General features: G+C 50.4%; 1 long non-coding RNA gene across 1 annotated transcript; it reads left to right on the top strand.

Moving 5' to 3' along the window:
* The first annotated feature begins 6,471 nt into the window (after positions 1-6,471).
* Positions 6,472-7,329, top strand: LOC142924804 (uncharacterized). Its single transcript, XR_012941873.1, has 2 exons — positions 6,472-6,563; positions 6,729-7,329. It is a non-coding gene; the product is annotated as an uncharacterized LOC142924804 (long non-coding RNA).
* Positions 7,330-14,826: the final 7,497 nt, after the last annotated feature.

The following is a 14,826-nucleotide window of genomic DNA, read 5'->3' as shown; positions in this document are numbered from 1 at the left end:
GCTGGGTGGGGGGTGGGAGGGGTGGGGCTGGGTGGGGTGGGGCTGGGTGGGGAGGGGCTGGTCACCCCGTGGTGCCCTTATAAAACTCAACGTTTAACCTACTCACGCCAACTTGTGCCCGCCCTCACAGTCGGGCATATTTGCGGAATACACCACGTGGTGCCGCCATTGACCCTGGCCATTGACCGAGCAACCAACGTTCCTACCAGCTACCTCCGCAGGAATGTGTTTGAACTCATGTTAATTCCAGTATCCAGGCAGTGAACATAACTTAATTTTCCGCAATTGTACGCGTGTGTGTGTGGTTTGTTTGTATAGTGTGGGGAGCGGTGGCACAATGGTTAGCGCACCACACTGCAAATCCGGCTACCGAGTTCTATTCCTGCTCACGACCAACGACTGTGACGATGATCAGAACCGCTCGCACCTGGTCCTCCCCTAGCGGTGTATAAACATCAGCACTGTGGAGACAAAGGCGGCCCTCGTGTGCGGTTCCGGCCTCCGGCGTGTGCTCGCTCACAGCACTTGCCCCAACAGTCTGTGAAAGCCTATACGGGTGATCTTTGTCTGTGTCACGTGTATGTGAATTTAGAGTAAAGGTACGGCCCTGAAATTGCATGCACGCGCAACTGCTGACGGAAGGGCCTGTAGAGGTCACCGTGAGCAGGGTCGTTTAGTCTCCTCTTACACTTTGGCCAGAATCAGAATATATATATTCATACTGGAGAAATCCGATGAGCTATAAAGCTCTTTTCAAATATGTACAGTAAGGGCAGGTTAGAACGTTACAACAACAAACAATACAAAAACAGGATGAGAGAGCGCAGAAAACTTAACTTTTTTTATCTTACCAGGTAAGGCTCACTGAGCTATTGCCTTCTTTTTCAGAAGCGACCTGGCCACAAATGACAGCTCGACGATTTGTGGCTTTTCGTGTGGAAATTGAGAGCAGCGAAATAATCGAAGCTAAAGGCATGTTTCCAAACGTGTCGGGACCGTGTCGGGAAATATGTCCGGACCCACACTTCACCCCGCCAGACGCGACCTGCCGAACGTCACGAGCTGTGGCGCTCCCATGTCCACTGGCTGGGTGGACAAGAGGCGCGCGTGCGTGTACTTCATAGTCTATGTGCGTGGTTATGGAGCCGACTCGCAGTATTGGGGAGACAAAGGCGGCCGGGAGTTGGTTCTGGCCTCACCAACCGCTCGTACGCAATGCATGCCTTAATAGCTGACGCACACATCCACACACACAGAGACATACACACCACACGCACGCACGCATCCACACACACAGAGACATACACGCACGCATTCACACACACAGAGACACACACCACACTCACGCACGCATCCACACACACAGAGACATACACACCACACTCACGCACGCATCCACACACAGACAACACACCACACTCACGCACGCATCCACACACACAGAGACATACACACCACACTCACGCACGCATCCACACACACAGACAACACATCACACTCACGCACGCATCCACACACACAGATACATACACACCACACTCACGCACGCATCCACACACACAGAAACATACACACCACACTCACGCACGCATCCACACACACAGAGACATACACACCACACTCACGCACGCATCCACACACACACAGAGACATACACACCACACTCACGCACGCATCCACACACACAGAGACATACACACCACACTCACGCACGCATCCACACACACAGAGACATACACACCACACTCACGCACGCATCCACACACACAGAGACATACACACCACACTCACGCACGCATCCGCTTATATACACACACAGAGACATACACACACAGACGCCCGCAGACAACACACACAGACAACAAACACACAGACAACACACACAGACAACAACACACACAGACAACACACACAGACAACAAACACACAGACAACACACACAGACAACAAACACACAGACAACACACACAGACAACAAACGCACACAGACAACACACACAGAGACACACGCCGCGTTTTCAAAGGCAAAAGACGGAGGCGCTCTTCTCGTCGGGGTGGACACGCGCAGCTCGACGGACGCGACTCATGAATATCAATATTCACCCTTGCGTGCCTTCACGCTCCCACGCTCGGCTACACAATATTCCGCAGCGCTTAATAATTTATCCCAGCGATGAAAGGGGATTGAAAGGATTTGATGGTGGGGGGGGAGGGGGGATTTCAGACTGTGGAAAGTAAAGAGAGAGGGAGAGATGCAGAGGAAGCGCACGCTGTCTGCAAGTGCTCCAAGGCTTGAATCCACGGCCCCCTCCCTGCCACCGGTCCCGTTGTTTCACATAACCATTATAGTAGTAATCGTAATGATAACTTGCAACGGGAAGGGGAGTAGAGTCACGGATATAATGGATGGAAGAAACATGAATATGTAATACATTGCATTATATAAAAACAAATATGAACGAGAAAGGAGAAGATAAAGAATGAGAAATAGGAGGAAAATGATGGGAAAGGAACAGAGAAATGGGAGGGAAGGATCAGGGGAGATGAGGATGGGGAGGAAGAGAAAGAAGAGACTGCATCAGGGTCTGGGCGCTGCTGCTGCTGCTGCTGCACAGAGAGTCGTCTGTTTTCACAGCGGGCGGCACTGGGGAGAGGGGCGGGGTTATTACCGAGTGGGAGTGGCCACACAAAAGTCAAGTGACTTACGGGAGGTTTGAGCTGATTGAGATACAGTATACAGATACCAAGGATGTAATGCATGTTCAACTTCTTTGGCAGCGTACGTGTCCAACCGCGCTAATCGGAGGTGCGTGCAGGGGAAGGACAACAATGTAAACAAACACCTACACGATGACAAATTACATCACTTTGTCATTCTACTTCTGGTTGAAGGCCTCCCCAAGACGTCACCATCTCTCGCGATCCTGCGATATAATAATAATCCACACAGCCACTTGCTATGTAGTCGCTCCATCTCTTCTCGATGGACGTAATTCTCCAAGCACGTTCCATCCCTCGGCTGTCACACCATCAAGAGGTGGGGTGGGGGTAACGGGATTACAGCGATTACCACCCACGTGCCACTGACGAGTCTTTTGTTTCATCGGCGTCTACAAAGAGGGAGTTGTTGAACCAAAGCAAACATTGCGCCGGTTTCCACTTTACTGATTATCATCAGCAGGGTGTAGCCGGATAAGCCAATTTAGACAATACACTTTTTTTAATAAATAATACATCAATGCCAATTCAGATATGAGGCGACTATGGTGCTGATAAATCTGTATATATTATAGATGCTCGCTAACAGCACTCGCTTGGGGTTTGTACTTAGAATATGTACACAATGTGTGTTTACGTTGCTATATACAGTGAGGGAAAAAATATTTGATCCCCTGCTGATTTTGTACGTTTGCCCACTGACAAATAAATGATCAAATTTTGATTTAAAGCTTTCGCGACTGCAGTAATTCATATTCTCAGCTCTTTTGGTAAAGTCACGTTGAAGGGAAACAATAAAATAATAAAAAATATATAAAACAATAAAACATTTCTCACGACGTTTCGACCATAACACAAACGGTCGTCATCAGGTGTGTCGGTTTGCATGCAAATATTTTATTATTTTAATATTTTATTATTTTATTGTTTCCCTTCAACGTGACTTTATCGAAAGAGCTAAGAATAAAGAAATGAGCAGTCTATAATTTTAATGGTAGGTTTATTTGAACAGTGAGAGAGAATAACAACAAGAAAATCCAGAAAAACGCATGTCAAAAATGATATAAATTGATTTGCATTTTAATGAGGGAAATAAGTATTTGACCCCCTCTCAATCATAAAGATTTCCGGCTCCCAGGTGTCTTTTATACAGGTAACGAGCTGAGATTAGGAGCACACTCTTAAAGGGAGTGCTCCTAATCTCAGCTTGTTACCTGTTTAAAAGACACCTGTCCACAGAAGCAATCAATCAATCAATCAGATTCCAAACTCTCCACCATGGCCAAGACCAAAGAGCTCTCCAAGGATGCCAGGGACAAGATTGTAGACCTACACAAGGCTGGAATGGGCTACAAGACCATTGCCAAGCAGCTTGGTGAGAAGGTGACAACAGTTGGTGCGATTATTCGCAAATGGAAGAAACACAAAAGAACTGTCAATCTCCGTCGATCTGGGGCTCCATGCAAGATCTCACCTCGTGGAGTTGCAATGATCATGAGAACGGTGAGGAATCAGCCCAGAACTACACGGGAGGATCTTGTCAATGATCTCAAGGCAGCTGGGACCATAGTCACCAAGAAAACAATTGGAAACATACTACGCCGTGAAGGACTGAAATCCTGCAACGCCCGCAAGGTCGCCCTGCTCAAGAAAGCACATATACATGCCCGTCTGAAGTTTGCCAATGAACATCTGAATGATTCAGAGGACAACTGGGTGAAAGTGTTGTGGTCAGATGAGACCAAAATTGACCTCTTTGGCATCAACTCAACTCGCCGTGTTTGGAGGAGGAATGCTGCCTATGACCCCAAGAACACCATCCCCACCGTCAAACATGGAGATGGAAACATTATGCTTTGGGGGTGTTTTTCTGCTGAGGGGACAGGACAACTTCACCGCATCAAAGGGACGATGGACGGGGCCATGTACCGTCAAATCTTGGGTGAGAACCTCCTTCCCTCAGTCAGGGCATTGAAAATGGGTCGTGGATGGATATTCCAGCATGACAATGACCCAAAACACACGGCCAAGGCAACAAAGGAGTGGCTCAAGAAGAAGCACATTAAGGTCCTGGAGTGGCCTAGCCAGTCTCCAGACCTTAATCCCATAGAAAATCTGTGGAGGGAGCTGAAGGTTCGAGTTGCCAAACGGCAGCCTCGAAACCTTAATGACTTGGAGAATATCTGCAAAGAGGAGTGGGACAAAATCCCTCCTGAGATGTGTGCAAACCTGGTGGCCAACTACAAGAAACGTCTGACCTCTGTGATTGCCAACAAGGGTTTTGCCACCAAGTACTAAGTCACGTTTTTCAGAGGGGTCAAATACTTATTTCTCTCATTAAAATGCAAATCAATTTATACCATTTTTGACATGCGTTTTTCTGGATTTTTTTGTTGTTATTCTGTCTCTCACTGTGCAAATAAACCTACCATTAAAATTATAGACTGATCATTTCTTTGTCGGTGGGCAAACGTACAAAATCAGCAGGGGATCAAATACTTTTTTCCCTCACTATCAATGCACTATTAAATATAGTTACACGTGCTCGTCGACACAGTATTGCGTGTCCACGTGTTAGCTTATGCTTATATGCACATGTGTAACTACGTATGTATTTCTGTGTGCGTGTCTTAGTCTGTGTGAAGCTACGTGGCACAGTAGGGGGGAGCACTTACCAACCATTCAGTCAGCCAACCCATGGCACCTGGGTCTGTCCCGAGACCTCCTCCTGTCAGCAGCGAGCCTTTGACACTTCACGTGGCCTCAACGTACACCTGGCCTGGCACAGGCGTTGTGGTGAAGTCGCCGTGACTTAGTGGCGAATGGTATTTGAAACTACACGTGTATGTTTTATGTGCGTGTTATAATATATCTGTGTGCGGGTTGCGAATCAGACTCCGTGTGTGTTGTAGTAATGCATGTGTTATATACCGTAGTAGCGGCACGTAATGCAGTTAATTAGGCACCGCCTTGAACCCAATATTGTCAAATAATCCCCACGACGGACGAGGGGAGGCTTTCATCCAGCAATGGAGACTAACAAAGCGCTGTACAATTACCGAGGGCGATGTGGCTTCTCCGGAGCGTGTTTGTATTCACGTCCAATAATCGCGTTTGTATTTACGTTGGGTCTGACGAATAATCATCTTGTGTATTTTGACGAATGAGTTTGTATTATTATAGGGAGCGCCACGGTGGCGAGATGTTAACTCCCTTGCCTGGTATGGAGAGGTCGTGAGTCTAATCCGGACCCTGACGCCTGCCGCTGTATATTTGGAGTTTACGTGGTCTCTCTCTCCCCGTGGTCGCGTGGATTATTCTCCGGGGCCCTCCGGCTCTTCCCTCCACATTTCTAAACGTGCGTTTCAGAGTATTTGGCTGCCATACATTTCCAAGTGATAAGGGGCCGTCCATAAATGACGTCACGCGATATTGGACAATTTTTAACCCCCCCCCCCCTCGTCACACGGCGTCACAAAAAGTCAGACCCCCCCACTCAAATATGACGTCACAAAGCTCTGCCCCCCCCCCCCCAAATCATATTTCCATTTTGAAAATAAAACATGCTTCAACTCGCTTTAAACTATTGCCATTGTAGTGCGTATTTAATGTGGCGCTGCACTCTGATGTTATAGCAGTGTTGTTATAATTCTAAATGTATTTAAAGTTTCGCATTTTGATGTGACGTCACATTTTTCACCCCCCCCCCCTCGTCACACATCGTCACAATTTTCTAACCCCCCCCCCCCCCAGGTGCGTGACGTCATTATGGACGGCCCCTAAGCCACTTCGTTGAGCTGTCACTCGTGGCCAGGTCGCCCTCTCAAAAAGAGCTACGTAGCTCGGTAAGCCTCGCTCGGTAAAATAACAAAAAAATATTTTAGTTTAGTTTTACTTTACGCGCAATTCGAGTGCACACTGTTTACAATAGACGGATGTTTTAATATTATTGCGCATTGATAAAGTTGGACCTTTCATACTCCGAGGCGCCGCGTGTTTTGTGCGCACAGCGATACGACGCCGGTCCACCTGAGCTCGAGTCCCGGCCACGACCGACATCGACGGCAACGTGGTGCTCAGAAACTTCCCCCCTGCACATCGCCGCGTGCGAGGCCCCCTCCACGACCTTAAATGACTGCCCAAGTGGCGCGTGGTGAACACCAACACGAGCGAGACAAAGGCGTCTGGGTCCCCAGGGCTATGCCAGGCGCTCGTGTGTCGCGACAGCCGTTATACTGTACTCTCTCTCTTGCCAAATAATCAAATAATGTAATGACATTCTGCCAAATCCTGCTGCACCCTCCCCCCCCACGCCTATCCCTTGCCTCCGAATCGTGTCGAGCACAGATGAGAGGTGATGTCGGCTCAATTTAGATGCACAGGCTGGTCCAGATGTATTGTGCCCCCCCCCCCATTTGATTCTCTAAAACTTAATATATATTTAAATGCATATGCGAAGGATATTTTGGCGGGAGGGGGGGGGGTCAATTAATTTTAGGTCACAAGACATCTAGACCACCACGCTGTACATTCTATTGTCAATCAACTGCTGGATGAAGGTCTTCCCCCTACACCTTGAGATGCTTTAAATAAACCTCAATGGAAGACAAATGCAGTGTCTTTATCAGTGGATATTGGATGGAACGGCCACGATAAGCGGTTTTGGAAAATTCACCTCATGGCACCCCGGTCTCCTCCCTCTACTCCATCTCCTCCATCTCGTTTCATTGCTGCTCCCTCTCTTTCTCCCTTCTTCTCTGTTCGTATTTTCTCCTCTCCACCCCTCTCTCCCTGCTTTCTCTCCTCTCTCCTTCCCTGCTCCGTACCTCCCGCACACCCTTCCCCGAGTCTCTCCCTCCTATACCCCCCCCCCCCCCACTGATTATCTCTACCCAGCTATCTCTGCCCGAGTCTCTCCCTCCTACCCCCCCCCCCACTCATTCTCTCTACCCAGCTATCTCTGCCCGAGTCTCTCCCTCCTACCCCCCCCCCCCCACTCATTCTCTCTACCCAGCTATCTCTGCCCGAGTCTCTCCCCCCCCACTCATTCTCTCTACCCAGCTATCTCTGCCCGAGTCTCTCCCTCCTACCCCCCCCCCCCACTCATTCTCTCTACCCAGCTATCTCTGCCCGAGTCTGTCTCCCACGCTGCTGCTGAGGGCGACTGCGCGAGTCGCCCTCGGCCCGCGTGCGCTCTCCGGAACAGCGTGGAGCGCTAGAAATGCGATCTCATGCAGAGGCGCGGTGCGCGCAGGGCCAAATCCCCACCGGGACAGATCCCCGCGCGTCCCCGAGTCCCCGGGTGTCCTCCACAGCTCCCCCCTCCGTCTGTCTCTCCATTCAGTCCCCCCCCCATCCCCTCCGACTCTAGACAAAGATCCCCCGTATAGCCTTAACAGATAGTTAGGGAAAGTGCTGTTAGCGAGTAGCACCTATGAAGGCCAGCACGGCACACGAGGGGGTGGGTGGCCAGCACCACGCCCGGCCACCTTTGTCTCCCCCAGTGGAGATGTTTACGTATCACAGCGGGTACTCGTTTCAGGCTGAGTAGACCTAGGAGAGGCCCAGTCCCGGTTCCAATAATCGTCACTGGTGTGTTGCTCGTGAGCAGGAATCGAACTCGGGTCGGCAGGTTCGTAGTGTGGCGCGCTAACATCCCTCTGTCTCACCCTCTGCGTATCGATAACCCCCCCCCCCCCCCCCCCCATTATTAGCCCCTCCATCTCCCATCTCTTTATTCTCACTCCACCTCTCCTTTCACCCGCCCATACTGGACATCTGTGAAAAAGAGCTTCATAGCTCATCGGATTCCTCCAGTATAAATCAATATTCTGATTCTGTCCTTCATTCCCCCCCCCGCACCTCCATGTTCCCCCCCGTCTCTCTCAATGTTTTTTTTTCTGATGATCTGCAACTCGTCACCGTCTCCGCCTCTGTCTCCTTCCCATTGCACCACCCCACCCAACTTCTCTCTTCCATCTCTCCGCGCCACGTCAGGGGGGCACGGAGCTGTCGCGCTGGGCGTGCCGGGGTCCTTCCCAGGTACCATGAAGTCTCCGTCATTCTCATCGTCTGGACGTGCGGGCAGGGCGGATACCACGTGCAGGGCGGTGGTCACGTGCAGGGCGGTGACCACGTGCAGGGCGGTGACCACGTGCAGAGCGTTGGCCACGTGCAGGGCGTTGTTCACGTGCAGGGCGTTGGTCACGTGCAGGGCCTTGGCCACGTGCAGGGCGTTGGCCACGTGCAGGGCGTTGGCCACGTGCAGGGCGTTGGCCACGTGCAGGGCGTTGGCCACGTGCAGGGCGTTGTTCACGTGCAGGGCGTTGGCCACGTGCAGGGCGTTGTTCACGTGCAGGGCGTTGGCCACTTGCAGGGTGTTGTTCACGTGCAGGGCGTTGGCCACGTGCAGGGCGGTGGCCACGTGCAGGGCGGTAGTCACGGGAAGGGCGGTGAAATGTGAATGAAAAGTGAAGTGGTCACATTTAGTGATTTGCAGGGAGGAGCGACATTTTAATGAGTGGAGAAGACCGGCCAACCATGGGGCTAACCCGGAGAGCACTCGGTACGATTTACAATTTAACGCAACGCGACCGCATCTCAAAACGAAAGTGTAGGAACAGTGGGCAATCCACGTCGAGAGAGAGAGAGAGAGGCAGTCAGTCATCGGGCGAAGAAACGTTTCGGGGCACGGACTTGGAACAACGGCAGGGAGTTGACAGCACGTGTGGCTGAGGAGGAGAAGCGAAGGGAGTACCAGAGACTTTGAACATCAGCGTCAGCCGTCTAACATCTCGACTGATTAAATTAAGGGAGGGGGCCCTCTCGAAGCGATCGCCATCTCTCGCGGTCGTGCAATGCCATGCTTTCCGAGAATGACGTCGATCGGGGAAATCAAAGCTTAAAGAGAAAAGAGGTGGAGCGGAAACAACATTAATCATCGTAGACTTTGATCTTAAAAAAGTCATTATGAGGACCAATTCGAATTAGCGACAGGAAATTATAGAAGATAATGCTACAATGTGGGGGGGGGGGGGCAGAAACTCATGGTAAATAAGTTAAACAAAAGTCTGCTTCGACAAGTTCTAAAATTTATTATATCTGTTCGGAGGAACACAAACACGCCTTTAAAACCATTCCCCGAGCCCTAACAAAACAAACTCGAGCCACGTGTTCTTCACTAACTTTCAAAGAGGGGGGGGGGAATTTCCTCTGTAAGACATCATCAGTGTGAGGGCCTACACACATTTGGAAACCATTGGGGGGGTTTGACAACATGATTATGGGGGGTATTGTCACGTGTTGTGTATTGTCAGGGGCCGCGCTCAATGCCACCGGCGGCGTCCAGTAGCCCGCGGGCCTTGCTCTAGCAGCCAGTCAGTCTATGGCACTCCCTCTACCCCTTGACGTTCCATCCTCCCGCCCCTGCATCCCCTCTGGCGTTTTGCCAATCCCCCCTCCCCCGGTTTTACACCTTGCGTGGCTCTCCGTGTTTGTGTCCCGAACTCGCTTCCCATGCAAAATGCAGTGTTTTGCAAGCACGCGGAAATGTGTGGCATGGCACTCATGAAAGATACAGACGGATTATTTCACTTGCCTCTGCAAACACATATAAAGGCAACAGATCCCCCTATAGCCTTAAACTGTTGGGAGCAAGTGCTGTTAGCGAGCAACACCTATGAAGGCCGGCACAGCACACGAGGGCATGGGTGGTCAACACCACGCCCGATAGTAGCCTTTGCCTGCCAAGTGACGATTTTGTACACATCGCGCCAGGTACTCATTTGCGGCTGAGTCGACCTAGGGGAGGCGCAGGACCTATTCAGATAATCGCCACTGGCGTTGGCCGTGAGAAGGAATCTAACTCGGGTCGCCAGGTTCTTTGCCACCGCTACCCTCAACACGGACACACACGCACTGATCATCATCATCATCATCCTCCGTGAAACCTATCAAATAATGCCCCCCCCCCCCAACCGCTACCGAGGAGAGGATCGTTGCGTCGTGATTCTAGACTTGAAGAGGACCCTGCCATGCAATGGTTAGGTGGCTCAGCGGTTGAGCAAGTAGCTCGCAACCTCAAGGCTGCGAGTTCACATCATGCTTGGTGTGAATTGACGCAGCACATCATCCGTTCCCGGGGTCGATAGAATAGGCACCACATTTTGGTGTGGAAATCAACAGCGGTTGTCCAATAGATCGCCTCGCCCCACTCACACCTCCGGCGATATGAATGTGGAATTGCCACCACCCGGGGCTGCGCGTCGATAACTCACAGGCAGGAGAGGGTGAGTGAGTGAACGTGTGACAGATTACGTTATGTGCGCGCGTACGGGCAACGCCAGCGGAATGGATGATTCGGCGTTGTTGGCGTCGGTGTCCACTAACCAACGCGTAACCATGCATCCCTTTGTCCCGATGATTCCGTGATGTGGCTCAAGTTCGAACTGCCTATCGTATACACTGCGAAGGGCCGTATCGTGTACACACACACGCGGCTGTGCAAGCAGCCATTGATCATGCAAAGCGCGCTGTCGAGGGCTTTATGGTTGGGTCTCGACGTTTCGGTTGGCCAGCCTCCATCAAACAGATTCCACCATTAGGCCCGAGTGTCTTTATCGAACTTGTAGCTTCTTGTACTGTATTGTTACGGCCATTTGTCAATCCACCGCTGGATGAAGTCCCTCCCAAACCCGACTCCAACACATGCGGTTTATTTGGCCATACTTCGCCACGCTGGTCAGTGCGTGTTTGTGAAGGGTGGAAGGTGCCCGCCCAGTGGGAGGAGCCTAGGACATGTTCGGTTATACTGGTAGGAACGAAGTTGTAAACTGAGTGTACCAGCCTGCAATAGATTAATGTGTCCGTCCGTCCGTCCATCCGTCCGTCCGTCCCCTTTCAATACTCGTGCTGTTGGGGTGTAAAAGTAAAATTGCGCAAAATTCCAATGTTCCTACCAGCCCACCCTGCAGGGACCTGTTCACTCGCCACTGATGTTAGCCATGGCCAGCACTCGAACTTAGGTGGCGGTATGCATAGAGTACGCGCGTGTTAACCTCTGCGCTGCCGCATTATATCGGGATATCATGTTACCTGTACAACTTTAGAATTAAAACTCGTGTTCCGTCTGTATCATTATACACTGCTTGTTAGCTGCCACGCAATATCAAGCTTTATGTCCGTATAAGAGACGCGGTTATTTTTTACAATTCATGTATGTGTATGCGTCAAAACGTGATTGCACATCATTTAGTACGACTGTAATTGTTTACGGTACATTAGCTAATGCAGCCCTGAATACGCTAACAGGCAAAGTGTTTTAAACATCACTTATCCAGGCAATAAGTCAATGGGAAACTTAATATCAATCCATTCCAACGTGATGTTCTGTAACTATTCTGTACTACATTATTGGTATCTTGTCATCAAATATTATTTTTGCAATTACGATCAGTGACTTTCACTATCAACCTAATTTATTGTGATTATACAAAACCAGGACGCTTAACGTGCCACCTATCTTGCACAGAACCGCATTAATTCGGGGCCACGTAAACCAAACACTTTTCTAAACATTGAGCATCATTTTTTTGGCAAACACTACTAACAAACAATACGCACACACGAACATCGGCTAAACATCACAACGCATGATCCATATGAATAGTAGTATTGAGGCTCAGCTCGTCTCTCTCAGATAAATACAATGACGTATATATGGTGTATTCTCTGTGTTATAAGACCCACGTAATCCCCTGCACATAAATTGTAAAGCAAACGTTGTGGGTGCGCCTTATAACCCGGTAGGTGTGTGTGTGTATGATCAAATTTGCCCAATGAGACGCTCCCAAAACACACAAGGAATTGGTTGGTCATACTGCGCACGTTTTGGGGAGCGTCTTGCTTTCCGAAGCGACTTATGATCCGGAAAACACGCGGTAATCACCATTAATAAGGGGATGTGCAATGCCCGCGTTAGTGGCAGTCGTGTATTCAAGCAACAGTTTAAATTCACCTCTTTCCAAAACCGCGTCCCATATGAACACATACTTAACTGGCAGCGTCACCATGCGGAGTTTCTCCGAGACTCTCCGGCACACTGCTCCGCAGTTCTTACGAGTGTTGGCCGCTTCTGCTTGCGATCCCGGTTCGACTCCCGTTACGAGTCCTGCCTTGTTGTTTGGTCCCACCAGTGCAGGTGTGGTTGGGACTCGCATCCACCAGAGGTTCACTCCCTCGAACTCCCCACCCGCTGAGTATAAGTATATACAATATATATATCTGTATGCAATATACACACGGGACTCGTTAATGGTCATTTGAGTTCTCCGTGCATTCCCAGCGGCTTTATATCCAACCCGATATTTTATCCAACCCGATATTTTCTGGAACGCTACCAAACTGGCTAAGAGCAGCGATTGTCGGCGTAAGGCACTGCCACTGGAGTACAAAGTGTAGCCCACCTTGAGTCGTCTGATATTATTGTATTGTACCCTATATTCCTATCACCCTGCGAACAGGCTTATGCAGCATCGGATGCATGGACTCACCGAGACGGATGGGGCTGGGTGCTGAAATAATTCCCGTGAACAACGTTCAGGGACTCAGCGCTGCGCATAGCTCCCAGCACACAGCAGCACACAGCAGCACACAGCAGCACACAGCAGCACACAGCAGCAGCACACAGCAGCACACAGCAGCACACAGCAGCACACAGCAGCACACAGCAGCACACAGCAGCACACAGCAGCACACAGCAGCGCTCTCGCTTTTGCAGACACCACGGGCCACTGCGGTGTCGGGGTGCGCGCGTGCGTGCGCGTTGTGTGTATGAGTGAGAGCGTCTTTGCGGGGAGCGGTAGCCCGCTCACGGCCAACACCCGGTGACGATTATATGAACCGGTCCTGGGCCTCCCCTAGGTCGATTCTGCCTCAAATGAGTACCTATTGCGGCGTATAAACATCACCACGAGGGAGACAAAGGCGGCCAGGCGTGATGCTGGCCATCCACCCCCCTCGTGTGCCGTCTCGACCTTCATGGGTGCTCGCTAACGGCACTTTCCCCAACAGGCTTGTAAAGGCTTTGCGGGGGAGCATTTTGCATTTTCAGCGTCCGTGCGTGTTTATATAACGCATGGGCTGGCTGTCAATGCACGACAGTAATATGTAAGTTGACCATGTGAGTGCACACAGCATGTACAATATACAGCCGTCTGTCAATCTTCTGCTCGATGAAGGCCTCCCCTAACCGTGTCGTTCCTGCGGATTGTTTCACCATCCTTCCACGCTGGTCAGTGCTGGTTGGCGAAGAGGGTGGTGTCCAGGGCCGGTTAGCCTTGAGCGGTAATTACCACTGAGTGGACCTAGGGGAGGCCCGGGACCGGTGCAGATAATCGTCACTGGTGGTGGCCATGAGCGGGAATCGAACTTGGATTGCCGGGTTTGTAGCGCAGCGTGCTAACCACTGCGCCACCGCTCCCCACTCGCACACATATTCACGCACACACGCAAACACACACGTACACAGTGTAAGTGACGAATGTGTTGAAGGTTTTGTTGCACCAACCCCCAAAGCAGCATCATCGCCAGATGTTGCATTAACTAAAACCGCGCATACCACTACCGTCAGGGAGACTTGAATTAAATGAGTATACAGTACAAGAACATTCTTAATAATAACACGTGATATCATTATCATATATATGTAGACTATATAATGGCAGAGGGATTCGCTCCTGAGTCAACTGGCTTCAGCGTTTCACCGCACGACAGGCGAGTAACTTGGTCCACTGATGATGACGATGATGTTGAAACTCGTTCGTTTCTTCAGAGTCTAGCAAGACGAGACTGGAAGTTGTGTAAGAAGTTCAGGCGGACCCTGTGAGTCGAAGGAATGAATACACGTTCACCGTGGCCGATGTGTCAAACTGTACATTTATTTAGTTTGTAAATCGTACCCCGTTGCTACGTTTTTCAGTTTCATTTATTTGGAACTAACTTTACTACCTGGCTTCGCCCGGGACTTGGATTCACCTTTGTCTCCCCAATGGCAATGTTCACACACCACAGCAGTTACTAGTTTGAGGTTGAGTCGACCTAGGGGAGGCC

This window comes from Petromyzon marinus, chromosome 17 (assembly GCF_048934315.1).
Source record: "Petromyzon marinus isolate PM22_M1 ecotype Great Lakes invasive population chromosome 17, UKy_Petmar_22M1.pri1.0, whole genome shotgun sequence".
NCBI lineage: Eukaryota > Metazoa > Chordata > Hyperoartia > Petromyzontiformes > Petromyzontidae > Petromyzon > Petromyzon marinus.
This window is presented reverse-complemented; position numbering and strand designations above follow the sequence as displayed.